Genomic DNA, 23,726 nt, shown 5'->3' with positions numbered 1-23,726 from the left:
ACCTAGCTGCAGCAGGAAAGGTTGGAGTTTACCTGCTGCAGCTAGCAATGGAAATAATCCTGGATGCCCTGCTGCATATAGGATATGAAGTGAGCATTTGAAGGGAGGTTACTTTGAATTTACAAAGACCCACAGCAAGCTCACAATTTTTCCAGATATCAGCTGCAGCTTAATGACTACAGTTGCAGCTTAATATGCAGTCAACTGTAGCTGCACAAAGCTTGTGAAGTTAACATTTCTAGTATGTATGTATGTGGACATACATATGTAAGTAAATGTAGCTAGTTATTGCTCAATATCATGCTAACACAGTGGTTCCCAGACCTGGTCCTGGAGGCATACCAGCCTGTCAGGATTTCAGGATATCCACAATGAATATTCATGAGAGAGGTTTGTATGCAGCAAAGGCAGAGCATGCAAATCTCTCTCTGAATATTCATTGTGGATATCCTGAATCCTGACAGGCTGGTATGCCTCCAGGACCAGGTCTGGGAACCATTGTACTACCCAGATAAATTTTAAAAGTCCACTAGAGGCATGCCCCTCCCAGTCCCCCTTTTTGTACAGCTAAATCAATGCATACAGCAATTTTGTAAGGATCAGACTTTAGACTGAAGTTGTAGATGAGGGTGGATTTTTATCTGGTTAGAGTTGTGTAATTACTGCCTTTGTATCACTCCATGGTGCAACCGCACCTTGAATATTATGTTCAATTCTGGTCATTGCATCTCAAAAAGATATAGTGAGAATTAGAAAGGTGCAGAGAAGGGCAACGGAAAATGATAAAGGGGATGGAGCGACTTTCCTATGAGGAAGGCTAAAGCGGCTAGGACTCTTCAGCTTGGAGAAAATACGGCTGAGGGGAAATATGATAGAGGTCTATAAAATATGAGTGGAGTGGAACTGGTAGACGTGAATCATCTGTTTACTCTTTCCAAAAATACTAGGACTAGGGGTCATGCGATGAAGCTACAAAGTAGTAAATTTTCAAAACAAATAGGAGAAAATGTTTCTTCACTCAACGTGTAATTAAACTCTGGAATTTGTTGCCAGAGAATGTGGTAAAGGCGGTTAGCTTAGCAGAGTTTAAAAAGGTTTTGGATGGCTTCCTAAGGAAAGTCCATAGACCATTATTAAAATGGACTTGGGGAAAATCCACTGCTTATTTCGGGATAAGCAGCATAAAATGTATGTACATGCTTACTACTGCCAGGCACCTCACAGTTCCAGCCCCAGCTGCAGGCAGCTCTCGGTCTTTGCCTGTCCACCCTCAGCTTCACGACAGCCCTCCTTTTTTTCCTGCTGCCCTGTGTTTAAATCTTTTATTTTACCTCAGGTCGCACTTGTGGAAGCAAGAATTTACATCAGAGGAAGGCGGGACTCTGAAAGGGAAGGGAAGGCTGGAGGCGAGCCTACTGCTTTCACTGCCACCACCACAGCTGCAACGAGGTAAAATAAAAGATTTTAAATGCAAAGCGGCAGGAACAAAAAGGGGAATGTTGTGGGAAAGAGGGGTGGGCAGGTGGGGTTGGGGTTGGAACTGAAACTCGGGAGTGCAAAAGGGGGGGCAGGTGGGGGATGGGGTGAGTCACTGGATATGGATGGGAGGGGCGGGCAGAGGAGAATTGCTGGACATGGATGGATGGAGGGGGCAAGGGAGAGGGAGGAAAATTGCTGGATATGGATGGAGGAGAGGGCAGGAGAGAGAGGAGAGTTTCTGGACATGGCTGGATGGAGGGGAGGACACGGAAAAGTGGAGAGTTGCTGGACATGGATGGATGGAGGGGAGAGCAGGAGAAATGCTGGACATGGATGGAGGAGAGGGAAGACATGAAGGAGATGCACATGGATGGAAGGGAGGGGAGAGAGGAAAAATGTTGGACAGGGATGGAGGGAAGGAAAGACAGAGGAAGGAGATGCACATGGATGGAGGGGAAGGGAGAGAGAAGAAATGCTGGACATGGATGGTGGAGAGTGTATAAAAATGCTACAGCTATGAGCCTTGGTCCCCTGCCTAGACTTTGGTTCAGGCTCTGAAATGAGGGAAAAACTTACAGGCCTGTGTGACTCTTGCTTGAACTCCCAGTGTTGGAGAACAACAGGAAGCACAAGGGTGGGGGTCCAAAAGACAGAGTGAAATTGTGGTCAGCAACATTGTGAGAAAGGAAAGGCATAGCTAGATGTAGGGTCTTGCTTAAGATTTGTGGTCAACCGAGCTAAAGACGAAAACATGTTTACAAGATAAAGGCTACTCATTAGCATGAGCCAATCAGTGGTAACCATGACATTAGCATAGATCCAATCAGGTATATCTACCGTCATATTATCCATATCCTGAGAGCACCTATAAAAATCAGGGTATTTCCTGGTTTAAGCTAGAGAGAAGGGTTGCCACTCACTCTCTCCAGGGGAAACCAATGTGACCAGCAGAATTGACAAATTACCTAATTGCTTTCCCTTGTAAAACCTTTTGATTGGTAAAAGAAATTATAAAAGACTAAGATTCAGATAGCACCTGTTTGCAGCTGGATTATTATATTCCTATAACTAATTGATTGTACATGCCTGTTGGTAAGTAAATAAATTGATAACTCTTGGAACTAAAATATCACTCCTACTGTTAATTGTATAATCTGTGAGATCTCTGATATCACAGTTAATCACTGATTTTGACTTGTATCTTGGCAAATAACTCCTCATCCCAAATGATGTTCTGTGGGCTTCACTTAATGATCAAAGCCTGTAAGTATAAATGCTTCTGCTCTATCAGGCTTTCTTTCGCTGCATTGTATAACCTGTAGCCTAAATCCAGTTTGTCATAAGGCTGGTATCTTTTCCTTGCCAGTGCGGGTCCCTTAGACCTGATGTCTCTCTCAGTGGCAATTCCTTTTAGAACTTCACAACTTCTTGATTACCCCAGTACTAGTGCTATTTAGAGATGGAGTCAGATTTGAGGTCACTCCAGCCTTCTTTGGGGGGGGGGGGGGTTCTCTCTGCCACTGGACAGCTGAGCTCCAGTAACAGACAGAACCTAGGGGTCTCTGAACCCCAAAACAAAACAAGAGGGAAGACAGGAAGGAGATGCACATGGATGGAGGGGAGGGGAGAGAGGAGAAATGTTAGACAGGGATGGAGGGAAGGTAAGACAGAGGAAGGAGATGCACATGGATGAAGGGGAGGGGAGAGAGGAGAAATGCTGGACATGGATGGAGTGGAGGGCAGGGAAGAGAGGAGAAATGTTAGACAGGGATAGAGGGAAGGAAAGACAGAGGAAGGAGATGTATATGAATGGAGGGGAGGGGAGAGAGGAGAAATTCTGGACATGGATGGAGGGGAGGGAAACAGAGGAAGGAGATGCACATGGATGGAGGGGAGGAAAGAGGAAAAATACTGGACATGGATGGGGGGAGGAGAGAGAGGAGAAATGCTGGGCATGGATGGAGGGGGAAGAGAACAAATGCTGGACATGGATGGAGGAGAGGGAAGAGAGGAAGGAGATGCACATGGATGGAGGGGAGAGGAGAGAGGAGAAATGCTGGACATGGATGGAATGGAGGGCATGGAAGAGAGGAGAAATGTTGGACAGGGATAGAGGGAAGGAAAGACAGAGGAAGGAGATGTCCATGGATGGAGGGGAGGGGATAGAGGAGAAATGTTAGACAGGGATGGAGGGAAGGAAAGACAGAGGAAGGAGATGCACATGGATGAAGGGGAGGGGAGAGAGGAGAAATGCTGGACATTGATGGAGGGGAGGGAAGACGGAGGAAGGAGAGGCACATGGATGGAGGGAAGGGGAGAGTGGAGAAATGCTGAACATGGATGGAGGGGAGAAAGGAGAAATTCTGGACATGGATGGAAGGGAGGGAAAACAGAGGAAGGAGATGCATATGGATGGAGGGGAGGAAGGAGAGGAGAAATGCTGGACATGGATGGGGGGAGGAGAGAGGAGAAATGCTGGACATGGATGGAAGGAAGAGAGGAAAAATGCTGGACATGGAGGGAGGAGAGGGAAGAGAGAGGAAGGAGATGTGTATGGATGGAAGGGAGGGAAGAAAGGGGAAGGAGATGCATACTGACAGAGATGAGGGAAAGGGAAAAGAGAAGAAAAACTACACATGGATGGAGAAAATAGGCAAAGGTTGGATCTACTCTATACCTCCTCCAGTAAAGTCTGTGGAGGACCCAGCTTTTACCTATGGATATAGGGTAAGAAATGAAGAAGAAAGGAGGAAAGTAAAGAAATAAATGGAAAGGAAGCCCTGGAAACAGAGTTAAGAGAACAGATAGAGACCAGCAGAATCAGATACTGGGACCAACATAATCAGAATAACAAAGTCACCAGACAACAAAAGTAGAAAAAAAATCATTTTATTTTCATTTTAGTGTTTGAATATGTCCAATTTGAGAATTTACAACTGATATCTTATTTTGCAATGTATAGCAATGTGTTTCTATTTGTCTGGTATTGTGCTGCATGCAGAGTCTAGCTACTTAGGATTTCAGGTTCATTTTTGAAGAATTTGTAGAGGGGCTATCTCTGTTCTGCATGTGTGTTTGCAAGGCCAAGTGTCTGAATAGGGATCTGTTTGTTAGATTTTGAGATTTTGATAGCATATTAATTCAGGTCTAGCAAGACTGTTCTCCTAATTCCTGGTCTGTATGCTAATTTGGTTTGTGTCATTTTGGGTATACTGAAGCTGTAACAGGTAGGGGGCACTGACTAATAGGCTGCAGGAGGGCGCCAGAAACCTTAGCACTGGCCCTACCCATTTGCCACACCAAGAATCAGCAGCATGGCTTTGTAAAAGAAGCCGTATTTAAGACGTACTTTTACTAAACCATGTTAAGCACATAGGGCTAGATTCTATATATGGCATCTGAAAAATTGATGGCAAAAAAATTTCCACCTAGCCATATTCTAAACCGCATCTAACTTTAGGCATGATTTATAGAATATGCCTAGAACCCTTATGTGTGTCTAATCCTAGTTGTGGGAATTGACGCCAAGTAAAACCTGGTGTAAATACCGGTGCCTAAGTTTGGTGCAGTACAGGGATATTAAGAACATAAGAGTAGCCGTACTGGGTCAGACCAACGGTCCATCTAGCCCAGTATCCTGTTTTCCAAACAGTGGCCAAGCTAGGTCACATGATTATTTGTAATGCATAATTTTTTGTAATGCTCACGATCTGCCCATTCCACGCCTATGGCCATGCCCCTTTTTGACTCTTGCCTTAGAATTTACATGCACCACTTCATAGAATATGCCTAGCAAGTTGTGAATGTAATTTCTAATTAAAGCCAATTAATATCAATAATTGCCTGTTAAAATGGCAATTATCAGCACTGATTGGTTTAACTATTTAATTTGCATATGTCTGCATATGTCTGGATTTGCACATGCAATTTTTTGGGGGTAAGGGACAATTCTATAAATCATGCCTAAAAAAACCCGCTAAGCACTATTTTAAAAGCCATGTCTAAAATTAGGCACGGTTTATAGAATAGTGCTTAAGTCCCAGGGGTCACACGTAAATTTAAGTGCATCCATTTGCACCAACGAAAATGTACAGAACTCCCTTATTCTATAATTGGGCACGTAACCAAAAGCCATGCTCACAATCCTCCTCGAACCGCCCATGACCCTCCCAATTCCACACCTCCTTTTTGTAAAATTTAGGCATAGATACGCCTAACTTTATGAGTGTACATCCTAACTGATTCCAATTATTGCCAATTGCTTGCTGAAAAGCCAAGTATTGGCACTAATTGGCTCTCTATTCAATTAAATTGCATATATGCCCATGTTTGCATGTTTAGGTTTTGGTGACTTTTATAGAATTAGGGGGTTAATGTGTGCTTAATGTGGGAAAAGAGGCTTACAGCAAAACGGGTTAAAGCATTTTGTGGTGATTTGTTTCTCAGCATGCGCTAATCATGGGCTATTTTTAAAACTATTTTTCAGGGGGGGGGGAATAGGCATGGAAGCATTATCCAACTAGCACATTCGCATTAGCGCATGCTACCTGGATAACATTGACTTAATACAGGAGCACTTAGCACCAGGGGCGTAGCCACGGGTGGGCCTGGGTGGGCCCAGGCCCACCCAGTTTTGGTTCAGGCCCACCCAGCAGTCGAGGCAGCAGAGCGGAGGGAGCAGGCTGAGCTCCGATCCCGCATCTGCCTCCCCAGCCCGCCACTGCCCCGCCCCCCGCCGTACCTTTAAATATTACAGTTTTGCTGGAGTCGCGGGCAGCCGGCATTGAAGACATCGGCAGGCTTACGCCGGTTCCAGCAGCCTTCCCTCTTCCCTCGTTGCAAGTCGGATGATGGCTCCGCCCTCTTCTGACATATTTCCTGTATCTACGAGGGCGGAGCCATCATCCGACTTGCAACGAGGGAAGAGGGAAGGCTGCTGGAACCGGCGTAAGCCTGCCGATGTCTTCAATGCCGGCTGCCCGCGACTCCAGCAAAACTGTAATATTTAAAGGTACGGCGGGGGGGGGGGGCAGAAAGGAAACAGGGCAGACGGGAGAGGAGGGTTGCTGCACATGGTGGAAGAAGGGGAGAGGAGGGTTGCTGGATGGAGGGAAGGGGAGAGGAGGGTTGCTGGACATGGTGGAAGAAGGGGAGAGGAGGGTTGCTGGATGGAGGGAAGGGGAGAGGAGGGTTGCTGCACATGGTGGAAGAAGGGGAGAGGAGGGTTGCTGGATGGAGGGATGGGAAGAGAAGGGTTGCTGGACATGGTGGAAGAAGGGGGGAGGAGGGTTGCTGGATATGGTGGAAGAAGGGGAGAGGAGGGTTGCTGGACATGGTGGAAGAAGGGGAGAGGAGGGTTGCTGGATGGAGGGATGGGGAGAGGAGGGTTGCTGGATGGAGGGAAAGGGAGAGGAGGGTTGCTGGACATGGATGGAGGGAAGGACAGGGGAGAGGAGGGTTGCTGGACATGGATGGAAGAGAGGGAAGGGAGAGAGAAGAAATGCTGGACATGGATGGAGGGGATGGAAGAATGAGGAAGGAGATGAGATGAGGGAAAATGAAGAGAGGAGAAAAACTGCACATGGATGAAGAAAATAGGCAGAAGCTGGATCCACTAGACAGTCAAGTCTGCAGAGGACCCAGCTTTTACTTATGGATATAGAGCAAGAAATGAAGAAGAAAGGAGGAAAGTAAAGAAATAAATGCAAAGGAAGCCCTGGAAACGAAGTTAAGAGGACAGATAGCAGCAGAATCGGATACTGGGCCAGCATGATCAGAAAAACAGTCACCAGACAACAAAGGTAGAAAAAAATCATTTTATTTTCATTATAGTGTTTGGAATATGTCCACTTTGAGAATCAGGTGCTCAACATTAAAAGTTTATATTTATTTACTTATTTATGGCATTTTATCCCACATTAAACATGAATTAAATTGGAACCTGGGATCATTTAATTTTTTTTTCCTGGAGACAGTAATGCATTGCCCCCCTCCCCCCCAGGCTCTCTCCCCGGCTATAGCCAGCTCTGCAATTTTGAGGGGAGGTGCACAGGTGGATGGGGGGGTGCAGAGGTGGACCCGGGAGAGAGCCTGTTGTTAAACATTTACCAGCACACCACTGTCTAGTGCCCACCCATCTAACCTGTTGGCCCACCCAAAAATTGACTTCTGGCTACGCCACTGCTTAGCACCTCCAAAATTTGAGGAGGTGAGTGTTCCAGTGGTGTGCTGGAGCCGGCTCGCACCTGCTCGCAAGAGCCTGTTAAATTTTACTGGTTTTTGCGAGCCGGTTGTTGGAGTCAGGCAGCCAGCACACAAGCACCTGTTTTTTTTTTCTCCTCCTTTCGCCCTCCTCCCTGACAGGTGCGAAGTTACGCCCCCCCCCCATTCTTGGCTGAGGCCCCCCAGCAGTGTCGGTGCCTATGATTATCTGGCATCCCCCCACCTCACATCCTGTGCGGTCTGGTGTCTTGCAAGTTGCACCCTTCTCTCCTCCCTGCGGTTTGTCGTCTATTTCACTTCCCTCTCCACCTTGAACTGTGCCACCACTGTAGTCCTCCGAACTTCTGGCAGCCTCACCCTCCCCTCTTGCTTGCTCTGGAAGCTTTCTGCAGCATCCCGCCTACGCGGGAACAGGATGCAGTGAGAGAGCTTTTGGGGCCGGCAAAGAGCGAGGCTGCCTTGAGAGGAGAGTTAATGCTGGTAGAAGATCTGACAACTGCAGCAGAAGGAGGGGGCAGGGAGTGAAGTGAAAAAGCAAGGAAAATGACATCAGACTGTGAGCAGAAGGGAAGGGAGAGAGAAACCGGACTGAGGTGGAGGCGGAGATGAGAAATGCCAGATTGCCAGTTCTTGTGGACTGTGTTTTATGAGCATGGATTTACCACACTCTTCTAATGCCAGCTGTGAATTGACTACAGCAAACCCTAGACACTATTTTGGAAACTTGTCCTCCATACTGAAGATTTAGCACTCGATTCCTGGAATACAGATAAGTCTTTTTCTAGGATTTGTTTTTCAACGTTATTAAGTGGACTTGTTTCACTAGGGTTTGGTGTACTGATTGAATCTGGCGTTTACCATTTTTTGATGTTGTGATATGATGTGATATTTTGATTTTTTTTTTTTTTTTTTTTAGTTTTTTGAATCTACTATCATTATACTTATTTTAAGTTTAAAACTGCTTCATTGTATTTTAGTACTTGTTTGACTTTTGGGGAGGTTTTTTTGATACTTGATTCCCACTGCTTGTATTTTTTGACAAACATGATAAGAAATAAACAAAACAACCAGACAGCAAAGGTAGAAAATAATTTTATTTTGAATTTAGTGAATGGAAAATGTCAGCGTTAAAATAAATTTACACTGATTTCTTAATATTTTATAGAATGTAGGGTGCTGTTTGCATTTCTCTAGTGTTGCTCTGTGTGCAGAGTGTGGCTTCTTAGGGGTTATATTTAATTTTTGTCTACATGTCCATATTTAAACGTTGTGGACACTTATTCTGCACTTGGGAAAGGGTCTGTTTGTGTTCAATATTTTTGACCGAGGCCAGGTACTGCATGGAGTTGCTATTTAAGCATCTGTAATATTTCAGCTTGTTCAGTTCCACAATAGGCATATTTATGTTCAAGGTTCCACTGCAATATTTACTATGTTGAGCGTTCCTAGGTAGAGTCTTTGTGCTACTTCTGTTAATTAGTGGTGTTATGCTAAAATAAATTAGCTCTATAGGTCCTGGGTAATTTTTGTAGGTTTTATATTACAGGTACTTCACAATAACCTTGGAATTGAAGAGGGTTTATGGTTTACTGAGAAGACACCAAAATCAAAATTTTTGTTTTTTTGTATGGTGAGTTCCTGGTGAAATGCTCTTTTTCTGCTTTACATAAGAAAAGCCATACTGGGGCAGACAGTCCATCTAGCCCAGTATCCTGTCTCCAACATGGGCCAATTCTGGTCATGAGTACCTAGAAGAATCCCAACTAGTAACAAGATTCCTTCTTGCCAACAGGGTTGCCAGGTGGAAAATTTTTTTCTAGCCCAATCCAGCCCAAAAACCAGCCCAAAACCCGCCCAAACACAAACTCCGCCCCTGACACCCCCCCCCCCGCGTCATCACCCCCGCCCCCGCCGTCATCGGCCCCGCCCCCGCCGTCACCGGCCCCGCCTCCCACGTCATCGGCCCCGCCTCCCCGTCATCGGCCCCGCCTCCCACATCATTGGCCCCGCCTCCCACGTCATCGGCCCCGCCTCCCACATCATCGGCCCGCCCAAAACGTCACTAACCCCGCCCAAAAAATGTCACTAACCCCGCCCCCCCGCGGCCGAAAAAGGCAAAAAGCCGCCCAAAAAACCGCACAGAAACCCAAAAAGCCGCCCAAAAAACCGCAACCCGCCGCGGGCAAAAATTTCCCGCGGCGGGTCGCGGAAAACCGCCCAATTGGGCGGTAAAACCGCCCACCTGGCAACACTGCTTGCCAACCCAGGGATAAGTAATGGCTTTAATGTTTAATGTGGGACCACAGTTTCTGTTTTTGGTTATAAGTAGTGTCCAGCTTACTAGCAGTTTATGGACTTTTCCTCCAAGAATTTGTCGAAATCTTTTTTAAACCCAGGTACTCTAACTGCTTCTAAAACAGACATCATGTTATGGGAATCAGGTTCTCAATGTTCAGAGTTTCTATCTATTTATTTACTTATGGTATTTTATCCCACATTAAACTTGAATTAGATTGGAACCTGGAAGCATTAAAAAAAATTAATTCCTGGAGAGAGTAATGCATGACCCCCCCCCCCCCCCCCGGCTCTCTCCCTGGGTATAGCCAGCTCTGCAATTTGGGGGGGGGGGGGGCGCAGAGTTGGACCAGGGAGAGAGCCTGTTGTTAAACGTTTACCAGCACACCACTGGAGTGTTCCCACATGAATATTTTTGCAAGTGTCATCTGCTAATAGAATTAGCATACTAGCATGGGATCTGGAAAAATAAAAATTAAAAAAGTCCTATTTTAAGCATAGGCTAGAAATTGGCTTAGTGTGGGAAAGTCTCATGTTAAAAGTCAATAATCCCATTTCTAAGTGATTTACACAATTAATAATCAATTAGAAATACATAATATAAGTAATTATAAAATGAGAGAAAGGAGAAGAAAGAGAAAAAGTTACAATTAACAACAGGATAGAAGAGAGAATAAACAATAGCCCTGCTGTTGAAGTTTCCAGGCCCTTTACATCCCACTGAGACTAAGCAAGGTCCTTTAAAGGATGCCTAAGAACTGAAAGCTTTAAGGAAAAATAAATTAAGAAAAGTCTTACATTTCAAACAGGAAGAAAGAACTAAAAAATATGTCTGATCTACTATTGGTATTCTGTAACCTGTCATTAAAATCGTCCATGAGGCTTATGAGTCCTATATTTCATATAGTAACGTGGATGGGGCATAATCAAACTGGGCGCCCGTAAAGCATCGCATATTATCGAAACAAGATGGGCATCCATCTTTTGTTTTGATAATACGGTCGATGACGGCCAAATCTCAACATTTAGGTCGACCGAACTGTTGAGATCGCCGACCTTAGAGATGGCCAACCTCGGTTTTTGCCTATAATGGAAACCGAAGACGGCCATCTCAAAAATGACCAAATCCAAGCCATTTGGTCGTGGTAGGAGCCAGCATTTCTAGTGCACTGGTCCCCTCTCACATGCCAGGACACCAACCGGGCACCCTAGGGGGCAATGCAGTGGACTTCACAAATTGCTCCCAGGTGTATAGCTCCCTTACCTTGGGTGCTGAGCCCCCCCCCCCCAAAAAAAAAACCCAAACCCCACTACCCACAACTGTACAACACTACCATAGCCCTTAAAGGGTAACGGGGGGCACCTAGATGTGGGTACAGTAGGTTTCAGGTAGTTTTTGGATGGCTCCCATTTACCACCACAAGTGTAACAGGTAGGGGGGAATGGACCTGGGTCTGCCTGCCTGAAGTGCACTGCAGTACCCACTAAAAACTGCTCCAGGGACCTGCATACTGCTGTCATGGAGCTGGGTATGACTTATGAGGCTGGCATAGAGGCTGGAAAATGTTTTTTAATTTTTTTTTGGGTGGGAGGGGGTTGGTGACTACTGGGGGAGTAAGGGGAGGTTATCCCCGATTCCCTCAGGTGGTCATCTGGTCAGTTTGGGCACCTTTTTGAGGCTTGGTTATGAACAAAAAGGGACCAAGTAAAGTCGGCCAAATGCTCGTCAGGGACGCCCTTCTTTTTTCCATTATCGGCCGAGGACGGCCATCTCTTAACCACACCCCTGTCCTGCTTTCGGTACACTGTCGACATGCCCCCTTGAACTTTGGTCATCCCCATGATGGAAAGCAGTTGAGGCCGCCGAAAATTGACTTTCGATTATGCCGATTTGGGCGGCCCTGAGAGAAGGACGCCCATCTCCCGATTTGTGTCGGAAGATGGGTGCCCTTCTCTTTCAAAAATGAGCCCAATAGTAACATAGTAGATGATGGCAGAGAAAGACCTGCATGGTCCATCCAGTCTGCCCAACAAGATAAACTCATATGTGCTACTTTTTGTGTATACCTGACCTTCATTTGTATCTCCCATTTTTAGGGCACAGACCGTAGAAGTCTGCCTAGCACTAGCCCCGCCTCCCAACTACTAGCCCTGCCTCCCACCACCGGCTCTGCCACCCAATCTCCGCTAAGCTTCTGAGGATCCATTTCTTCTGAACAGGATTCCTTTATGTTTATCCCACGCATTTTTGAATTCCGTTACCGTTTTCATCTCCAAGTATCTACCACTCTCTCCATGAAAAAAATACTTGCTGACTTTTTTCTTGAGTCTGCCCCCCTTCAATCTCATTTCATGTCCTCTAGTTCTACCGTCTTCCCATCTATGGAAAAGATTCATTTGCGGATTAATACCTTTCATATATTTGAACGTCTGTATCATATCACCCCTGTTTCTCCTTTCCTCCAGGGTATACATGTTCAGGTCAGCAAGTCTCTCCTCATAAGTCTTGTAACGCAAATCCCATACCATTCTTGTAGCTTTTCTTTGCACCACTTCAATTCTTTTTACATCCTTAGCAAGATACAGCCTCCAAAACTGAACACAATATTCCAGGTGGGGCCTCACCAACAACTTATACAGGGGCATTAAAACCTCTTTTCTTCTGCTGGTCACACCTCTCTCTATACAGCCTAGCAACCTTCTAGCTACGGCCACTGCCTTGTCACACTGTTTCACCGCCTTCAGATTCTCAGATACTATCACCCCAAGATCTCTCTCCTCGTCTATACATATCAGACTCTCACCGCCTAACAGATATGTCTCCCATGGATTTCTACTCCCTAAGTGCATCACTTTGCATTTCTTCGCAATGAATTTTAATGGCCAAACCTAGGCCATTCTTCTAGCTTCTGCAGATCCTTTTTCATGTTTTCCACTCCCTCCCGGGTGTCCACTCTGTTACAAACTGCAAAAAGGCAAACTTTACCTTCTAACCCTTTGGCAATGTCACTCACAAGTATATTGAACAGAATCTGCCCCAGCACCGATCCCTGAGGCACTCCACTACTCACCTTTCCCTCATCTGAGCAAATTCCATTTACCACCACCCTCTGGCGTCTGTCCATCAACCAGTTCCTAATCCAGTTCACCACGTCAGGTCCTATCTTCAGTCTGTCAAGTTTATTCAAGAGCCTCCTGTGGGGAACCTTGTCAAAAGTTTTGCTGAAATCTAAGTAGATTACGTCCATAGCACGTCCATGATTCAATTCTCAGGTCACCCAGTCAAAGAATTCAATGAGATTCGTTTGGCATGATTTACCTTTGGTAAAACCATGTTGTCTCGGATCTTGCAACTTATTGGCTTCTAGGAAATTCACTATCCTTTCCTTCAGCATCACTTCCATTACTTTTCCAGTAACCGAAGTGAGGCTTACCGGCCTGTAGTTTCCAGCTTCTTCCCTATCACCACTTTTGTGAAGAGGGACCACATCCGCTGTTCTCCAATCCCACGGAACATCTCCCGTCTCCAAGGATTTATTTAACAAACTAGTAAAACAGGCCCGTTTCTGACACAAATGAAACGGGTGCTACCAAGGTTTTCCTCGGAGTGTGTATGTTTGAGAGAGTATGTGTGAGATTGACTGTGTGTGAGAGAGAGAGAGAGAGAGAGTGAATGTGCAAGTGTGTGTGTGTGACAGAGAGAGAGTGAGACTGCTGGGTGCAAGTGTGTCTCCTCTGTCCCCCTTCAGCCACCCAGCGATTCTCCTCTCTCCCCTGCTCCCCCTCCAGCCACCCAGCGATTCTACTTTTTCCCTTGCCTCCGTCCAGCCACCCAGTGAGTCTCCTGTGTCCCCTGCCCCCTCCAGCCACCCAGCGAGTCTCCTCTGTCCCCTGCTCCCCCTCCAGCCACCCAATGTCTCCTCTGCTCCCTGCCCCCCTCCAGCCACCCAGCGATTCTCCTCTCTCCCCTGCCCCTCTCCAGCCACCCAGCGATTGTCCTACCTCCCCTGCCCCCTCCAGCCACCCAGAGATTCTCCTGTGTCCCCTGCCCCCCTCCAGCCACCCAGCGAATCTTCTCTCTCCCCTGTCCCCTCCAGCCACCCAGCGATTCTCGTATGTCCCCTACCCCCCCTCAAGCCACCCAGTGATTCTCCTCTCTCCCCTGCCCCCCTCCAGCCACCCAGTGATTGTCCTATCTCTCCTGCCCCCCTCCAGCCATTCCTCCACTTTAATCAGCATATATTAAATTCCCCCCATGGGATACAGAAAAGCACCAAGCACATCCTATATAGTAAAACGCAACTCCAACGTTCTGAAGCCATAGTTCCAGAACGTTGCTGGAATGCTTCAAGGCTTGAAGGCTTCACTTTCTCGGCTTCAGAACATTGGAGGTGCGTTTTATTATAGGATGTTTAAGAGGACCCGCCAGAACCTCTCTGAGCTCCCTCAATATCCTGGGGTGGATCCCATATGGTCCCACAGCTTTTTCCACCTTTAGATTTAGTTGTTCATACACACTCTCTTCCGTGAATGGTGCTATATCCACTCCATTCTCATTAGTACTTTTGCCAGTCAATCACGGTTCTTCTCCAGGATTTTCTTCGGTGAAAACAGAACAAAAGTATCTATTTAGCAAATCGGCTTTTTCTTCATCATTATCTACATAGAGGTTCACAGCATCTTTCAGTCTCACAATTCCCTTTTTAATCTTCCTCCTTTCACTAATATACCTGAAGAAATTTTTGTCACCCCTCCTTACATTTCTAGCCATTTGTTCTTCCGCTTGCGCTTTCACCAGACATATCTCTCTCTTGGCTTCTTTCAGTTTCATCTGGTATTCCTCTCCGTGTTCCTCTTCTTGAGGTTTTCTGTATTTCAGGAACGCCAACTCTTTAGCCTTTATTTTCTCGGCCACTTGCTTGGAGAACCATATCGGTTTCCTTTTTCTCTTGCTTTTATTTACTCTCCTTACATAAAGGTTTGTGGCCATATTTATAGCTTCTTTCAGCCTGGACCACTGCCCTTCCACTTCTTGTTCGTCCTCCCAGCCCATCAGCTCCTTCCTCAGGTATTCCCCCATTTTACTAAAGTCAGCATGCTTTTGCAGCACAGAACCAAATTCAGCAATCAAGATGGATTTCTACATATGAGGATTCACTGCTGCAGCCCTGGTATCTGGGACAAAGGTGAATTAAGACATAGCCTATCTATAGATTCTATAAGAAAAAATTAGAAACAATTACTCATCTTACAGCTGAGGTTCACAGCTGGCTATGAATTTCTGATGGCAGAAAATTTCTATACAGAAAGGCACAAGGAAGTGGCATGTCTTATCCACTGGAAACTTTGTAAAGATTAGAACAATATTGTAGTGGAAAAGCACTGGGATCATAACCTTAAGAGAATTATAGAGAATGGAGGTGTTATGATTATCTGTAACATCCTCATTCTTACTGAAGCTGGATGTAAGGACATCAGATATACTGGTTAAAAGAGAAAAACTAAGCAGCGGTAAGCTCACCAGGGGCTTACTGCATGGCTTTTCCAGCGCTATTTCCACAGGGGGGTTACCCGGCAGAAATCTGGCAGTGTTGTGTGCTGGCCGGTTACCACTGGGTTAATGCGGGAGCCCTTACTGCCACCTCAGTAGGTGGTGGTAAGTGCCTCCCGCCCCGCACAGTCACGCATGGCCATTTCTTTTTTTAATCTTTTTACCCGCTGCTGTAAAAGGGGGCCTCAACATGTGGCAAAAATGGCTACCGCTGCTAGCACAAGGTCCCCTTTACCACAACTCAGTAAAAGGGCCCTTGTGAATTATGTGGAGAGAGAGAACATCTTCAAGTACCAAGAAATGCAGTCAGAGACCAAGAAAATGTAGCAGAAGGAGAAAGAAATATTTCCCATTATTTTGGATGCCACAGGTTTGATTTAAAAGGAATTTTCAAGCACACCTAGATACATGAAATATCTTCTGAACTCCAGAGGAAGCATTATTTGGTATAATGCATGTTCTATGGTAAGTGTTGGTAGTACATTTGAGAGAGTTAGATCATACTTCACATACCGTAAGATTGAGGTTCATTACTGTCATGGTATGCAAAACACTAATTCATTTGGAGACACTAGGGGCAGTAGAACACCACAGCTATGACATCCACAAAAGAGGGTGCCTATTAGTGATCTCCACTATACTTTGGGCTCTGGATCTATCCACAAATGCGCACCTTATACACATTCGTAAGCCTATAGGCATAGGCGCCCGGTATAAGAGGCTTGGAGAGGCTAAGCCTCCCCCTGCTGCAGCAGAATGGATCAGCTGTGGAGTCCAGCTGCTCTGAGGGGATTAAATTGTTGATTTACCTCCATCCTTACAGCAAGAGCTGCAGTGAAAGCCCTCTAGCAGTTGTAGAAATTGGTATATGGTTTGTTTACCTTACTGCTGGGAAAGCAGGGGGGGGGGGTTGGCTGGAGGTGTCCTGGGTTGCCAGGGATGTATTTAACGAGGATGACTTCCTGACCTGCACTGAGGACCAGTGCTGTAGCGAGGGTGGCTGACACCCAGGGCGGGTTGCCGCTGCGCACCCCCCCTCCGGCGCGCACCCTCCCCCGGAGCGCAATCTTAGTTTAGAAGTGAGGGGCGGGCGAGAGGGCCGATCCGCCCCCGAGTCCACGTCGCTGGGAGCTGCGTCAGCTCCATTGGTTCCTTGCTCTCTTTGCCCCGGGAATAGGAAGTAACCTGTTCCGGGGCAGAGGGAGCAAGGAACCAACGGAGACGACACCCCCCCAGCGGCGTGCACCAGGGGCGAACCGCCCCACCACCCCCCCTTCCTACACCACTGCTGAGGACAGATAGCAGCAGAACAGATACTGGGCCAGCATGATCAGAAAAAGTCACCAGACAACAAAGATAGAAAAGATCATTTTATTTTCATTATAGTGTTTGGAATATGTCCACTTTGAGAATCAGGTGCTCAACACTAAAAGTTTATATTTATTTACTTATTTATGGCATTTTATCCTACATTAAACATGAATTAGGGTGTTTTGTGGCTCTACATGAAAATTGTGATGATATGATCCCTTGTTTCATATTGTTGACAGTCTGCATTTTCCGAATGGGTGGTATATTGGTGTATTAGGTCTGCCCAGTGTAATATTTATGGTACAGTAAGGTTCTGAGTGTGTTTTTGGACAAAGTTGTGCATAGTGTTTTGCAGTTGAGCGATTGTGGTTAGAATATGCTTTGAGGAACCACTTTAGTCTTTGACATATGATACATATCTAATATCTAAATTTAATAAAAGGTATTAATTGTGACTTTTATTTTTATTTATTTATTTTTTCTGCGTGTTATCAGACAATTATGGATTTAAGCTCCACCCCTGGCCCCACCCCTAACCCCACCCTCTTTAGCCTCCCCAAACAGTCGGACCACCGACCACCTATGCCTATAGGCAATATACTGCAGATGAAAGGTACTTCCTTTCTCCCAGAGCACTTCAGGGGAGTTCACCAAGATTCACTACAAATCTACTTCATGGATAAAATAAAAAATACACCCTTAAGCCATTTCTGAAGTTCCTCTGGATAAATAACAGAGTTCTTCTCTTATTCAGCTTATGTATTAAACAGGACCTGTAAAACCAAAAACTCAAATTAAGCATGGAAGTACCTGATTTAGTAGATGTTCTCTTTGGAAACTGCAAAGAAAATTAAGGATATTTGTAATGTATGCCCATCACATGAAAAAGAGTAAAACCAAGAAAACATTTTACAAACATTTTGTAATTGTTTGAATGTTTTTGGATTTTATTTTTGGAATTTTATATAACCAAACATATACATATTCATTAAAGCACTGGGCGGAATCACTGGTGGGTCTTCAGGTCTTTTAGGAATCTTTTTTTTATACGTTTTATACATTTCATGTTACATCAAAGACATAATAATACTTTGACAAGAAATTCAGAATATAGAACTAGGCAATAATAACACACTATTATCAAGACATAAATCTTAATCATAGTTCACAAAGAGGGAGATCCAAGAACAGTAAATCCATAGGAAGATGGATACTTAAATGAAAATATTACAGGAAATAGAAGAAGAAAATCCCCTCTCTAACTATTAATTAATCTGATCACAACCCTAGAAACATAACTAAGTGGTCAAGCATAGGCGCCCGGTGTAAGAGGCTTGGGGAAGCTAAGCCTCCCCAGCCAGAAGTGCAGCAAGGGCGGGGCGGTGGGGGTGGACTGCCCCGGGTGCAGCTCGTGAGGGGGTGCTGCCTTGAACATCTCCCTCCCTCCGTGGAGTGCGGACCGTGCGATCTTTACCCCACCCCCCCCGTCCCCCAACTAGTGCGGTATCGCTTCTCCCCCCCTCCGCTCCTGTCACATCGTCTTTCAACTTCGAGGCTTCCTTCCGGTAGCAGCAGCAGCATCAGCAGCAATGATGTAAGCACTGCTTTCAGCCTGCCCCAGAAGCCTTCTCTGGTCAGCGTCCCTCCTACGCGGGAAGCTGTACAGAGAGTGCTTCCGGGGCAGGCTGAAAGCAGCGCTTACATCATTGCTGATGCTGATGCTGCTACTGGAAGGAAGCCTAGAAGTTGAAAGACGACATGACAGGAGCGGAAGGGAAGAAGCGATACCGCACTAGTCCGGGGGGGGGGGGGATGGGGAAGCGATGCCAACCAGCTGCCAGACCAAAGGGAAAGGGGGGGTGGAGAGAGGAGGATGTGAGATGCCATATCTAAGGGGAAGAGGGAGGAAGGAAAGCAATGGCAGGGCATGGGAATGGGAAAAGGGGGGGTGGAGAAAGGAGTGAGAGTGATGGAAGCAAGAAGGGGAGGGAAGAGAAAGGTGGGATGCATGAGGGAGAGGAGAGATGCATGAGGACACTGGAGGAGCGAGAGAGAAAGTGGAAAAGTGCAGTGGAGAGCCAGGGACATGCAAAAGAGCAGGGGAGAGCCAGAGAGAGATGGGTAGAGAAAGAGGGGACATGGAAGAGAGCAGGGGAGAGACAGAGAGAAGATGCTGGATGGAAGAGAGAGAGAGAGATTAGTGGAAAGATGGGGAGAGAAAGAGGGGGACATGGGCAGGAGAAAGAGAGAAGCTGCTGGGGAGAAACTTGGGGAGACCCTAGCTGTCAGACGGAGAAATGCTGAATGAAAGGAGGGAGAAAGAGGGAAAATGCTGGAAGGACGGGGCAGAAAGAGGGAAGACACTGGACGTAAGGGTAGGGAGGGAAAGAGGAAAGACACTGGAAGGATGGGGATAGAAAGGACATGCTGAATGGAAAAGGGTCGAGAGAGAGAACTGTTTAGAAGGAAGGGGAGATAGAGGGAGACAATGGATGGAAGGAGAGGGAGACAATAGACGGAAGGATTGGGAGAGGGTAATGGGTAGAAGGATGGAGAGAGAAAGAGTGATGACACTGGATGAAAGGGTAGAAGGGAAAGAGGGAAGGTGCTGGACATGGATGGATGGAGGGAAGGGCAGGGAAGAGAGGAGAAATGTTGGACAAGGATGGAGGGAAGGAAAGACAAAGGAAGGAGATGCACACGGATGGAGTGGAAGGGAGAGAGGAGAAATGCTGGGCATGGATGGAGGGAAGGGAACACAGAGGAAGTACATGCACATGGATGGAGGGGAGGGGAGAAATGCTGGATATGGATGGAGGGAAAATTGCTGAATTTAAGGGCAGGATTGGAACACTTTGAGGGCAGATGCTGAAACTGGAGAAAGGATAGGGACAGGGCTACAGATGGTAGACAGGACGCATAAGGACACAGAAGGATGGTGGACATGTTGAGAGAAAAAATGTCAAATGGAAAGAAGACACTGGGACCAAAGCAAATAGAAAAACTAAATGATCAGACAACAAAGGTAGAAAAAAGTATTTTATTCAGAATTTATTAACTGGAATATGTCAGCTTTTGGAAATGTGCATCTGTGATATTTTGCATTTAAGTTTCAACTTTTCTAGTATTGCTGCATGCTGAGTCTGACTTCTTGAGATAACTTTGCAGTTTTGCCTTCATATCTGTTGTATCATGTGTTTTTCATGTGTAATCAAGGTGCAGTATTCTACTAGTGTGTAGTATTTACAGCCCTTTTTGTTTTGTTTTTTTGTTTCACTAGGTTGTGTACTGGTGTTTTAGAGCCCGGTGTAATTACAGTGCTGCCTTTCCACGCATAAGGTTGTAGCTCGTCCTGTCCTTGGAATTAGTGCTGTTATGGTTTGCTAAGGTTATGAGTGTGTTTTTGCACAAGTTTGTGTATAGTGTTTTGCAGTGGAGAGATTGTGTAATGGCCTTACTGAGGTGGCACCAAAACATCTGAAAGGGTTTTAGAGCCTAAATCATGACACACTACCTCTTGAAGGATCTACATATAGTCGTTAATAAAAGGAACTCATTGTGAACACTATCCACCCTAAAAGGGTGTTTTGTGGCTCTGCATGAGAATTGTGATATTATGATCCCTTGTTTCATATTGTTGACGGTCTGCATTTTCCATATGGGTGGTATATTGGTGTATTAGGGTCTGCCTATTGTTATGGTACAGTAAGGTTCTGAATGTGTTTTTGCTCAAATTTGTGCATAGTGTTTTACAGTTGAGCAATTGTGGTTAGTATATGCTTTGAGCAGCCACTTTATTCTTTGACATATGATACATATCTAATATCTAAATTTAATAAAAGGTATTAATTGTGACTATTTTATTTTTACTTATTTTTTTTCTGTGTTAATTGTGGCTGTAAGCTCTACCTCTGGCTTCACCCCTAACCCCACCCCCTTTAGCCTCCCCAAACAGTTGGGCCGCCTAAGAGGTCAAGTGAAGGTTACATCCTTTCCTTCAAGAAAAAATCTCAACTAAGATGATTAATAGAAAATATACCAAACATTTTGATAGACCACACAACATTTACTAGGAAATCTAAATTGGAAAGTAGCTCCTTGTCCAAGAACTGCAGAACATAATTCTAAAAACTTTTTTCTTCTAGCCTGCATCTATTTAGATACATCCAGAAACACCTGCACTTTCTCACCCATAAACAAGGTATCAGCAGATATAAAATGCAATCTCAAAACTGAATCCCTGTCCCAATGAAGACAAATGTCACTAACAATGTAGCTCTAGCAGCCACAGTCTTTCCTGAATCAGATGATTCCAAAATATCTGAAATATCTAACTCCAAAAGGATTTCAGCTACTCCTTTTCCAATGGAAAACACATAGAAACATTTTTGCAAAGGCAGTAAATCTGCTTCCGGAATCTTCAAAACTGTTTGCAAAAATGTATAAAATAATTCTCCAACCGGAGTTAATGCAACCTATGTAAAATTCAAAAATCTCAAATTTAAACCCCTTTGTAAATTCTTCAAGTTCTCAACTTTCCTTATTATTGTTGATTTATCTTGCATTAACCAAAGATTTTAATTCTGTGGCAGTTTTATCCATTAAATCAGTCATAACAGTGCAGGCACACATTTGAGTCTCCAAATCTTGTAATTTAGATGATGAACTTACAAACAAAATCATAATAGAGAGCAAACCTCAATTGCAAACTCTCAATTGCCTCCCAGAGTGTGTCTAGAGTCACTATCGCTGGTTTCACCAGTGATCTCAAGGGAAACACAGTGACCGGAGGTGCAGAAAGAGATACTGCCACTAATGTAACTACTCCGGTTGTCAGTTCCACAGACGCTACTGGGAATCCAGATGCCTTCTCCTCTGAGAGCAGTAAAGAAGATTTCATATCTGCCACTACTGATGGACCAGGTCTTTTAGGAATCTTGATCAGCTGTTACAGGTTAGATGCACCTTGATTTATTCCTTTGCACATATCACTACAATCAAGTGAAAAGCAAGGAACTCTAGCTTTAAGGTGGCCACGGTTGCCTCAGAGGAGAATATAAAACACTGGAGAATAAGGGTGATCTGTGCATGCTCATAATATTGCAGCAAAATGAGAGAGATACGTAGTCAGTTGGAATCTGAGAAATACAAAGCATGCATCATGTACCACTCTCTGTATGAGTATGCATCTACATTGTAGGGGTCTGTTCTATTACTGTGTTAGGAGCTAGAAGGACGTCCAAGACCAGGCTGCTTCACTGGAGGCAACAAATTGCATCATGGGTGGAACTGTAGCATGATATTAGTTCTGTACTACTACTACTACTACTACTACTATTTAGCATTTCTATAGCGCTACAAGGCATATGCAGCGCTACACAAACATAGAAGAAAGACAGTCCCTGCTCAAAGAGCTTACAATCTAATAGACAAAAAATATATAAAGTAAGCAAATCAAATCAATTAATGTGAACGGGAAGGAAGAGAGGAGGGTAGGTGGAGGCGAGTGGTTACAAGTGGTTACGAGTCAAAAGCAATGTTAAAGAGGTGGGCTTTCAGTCTAGATTTAAAGGTGGCCAAGGATGGGGCAAGACGTAGGGGCTCAGGAAGTTTATTCCAGGCTGAGGGTGCAGCGAGACAGAAGGCGTGAAGTCTGGAGTTAGCAGTAGTGGAGAAGGGAACAGATAAGAAGGATTTATCCATGGAGCGGAGTGCACGGGAAGGGGTGTAGGGAAGGACGAGTGTGGAGAGATACTGGGGAGCAGCAGAGTGAGTACATTTATATGTTAGTAGAAGAAGTTTGAACAGGATGCGAAAACGGATAGGGAGCCAGTGAAGGGTCTTGAGGAGAGGAGTAGTATGAGTAAAGCGACCCTGGCGGAAGACGAGACGGGCAGCAGAGTTTTGAACCGACTGGAGAGGGGAGAGGTGACTAAGTGGGAGGCCAGCAAGAAGCAGATTGCAGTAGTCTAAACGAGAGGTGACAAGGGTGTGGATGAGGGTTTTGGTAGAGTGCTCGGAAAGAAAGGGGCGGATTTTACGGATGTTGTAAAGAAAGAAACGACAGGTCTTGGCAATCTGCTGGATATGAGCAGAGAAGGAGAGAGAAGAGTCAAAGAGGACCCCAAGGTTTTGAGCTGAGTAGACAGGGAGAATGAGAGAGCCATCAACAGAAATAGAAAACAGGGGGGGGGGGGAGCGGGGAGGTGGGTTTGGGGGGGGGAAATGAGAACTCTAGATTGTTCCAGAACTTAGAACTTAATGTGTAGCCAATCACCACATCTCCAAAGTACAAAATCTGCATATTGACAGCAATCACAGAGACTGGAGTTAACAAAAGACAGCAAAACTCTACCTAATCTGACAAAAGAAGCCCACCTATGCCAGACAATGACTCTTAATTGTGTCACATACCTTCTGAATGTATATCACCGCAGATAGCCAGACAGGAACTCTTATGATGTCATTAAACATGTGACCAGTTACCATGCTCCATCTCAAAACTAGATGGAACTAGTTTTCAGCTACCCTGAGTTTTCATTGGATCAAATACACCCCATCTTACGTCAGCCTATGGTCCAACAAGAAAATATAAAACCCTGGAACATTCTTGGATCTCTCTCTGGCTCTCTTTCCTCTCTGCTGCTTCCTGATCTGCACCTCTATGGACCTTCACTGAATCCCTGGGCCTTGCTGGACTTCATACACATCCAAGAAAAAATTCTGCAACAAAAATACTTCTTTTCCAGCAAGAACCTCCTTCATCACTCCAACCAGCAGCCTCCATCAAAGTGAGTTAATATTAATCCAGCCTAATTTATAATTCAGACTTTCAATTCTTGTAGCACATTTCCCTTGTGTAAGATCC

Source organism: Microcaecilia unicolor, chromosome 8 (assembly GCF_901765095.1).
Source record: "Microcaecilia unicolor chromosome 8, aMicUni1.1, whole genome shotgun sequence".
Lineage (NCBI taxonomy): Eukaryota > Metazoa > Chordata > Amphibia > Gymnophiona > Siphonopidae > Microcaecilia > Microcaecilia unicolor.
Note: the sequence above shows the minus strand (reverse complement) of the source record.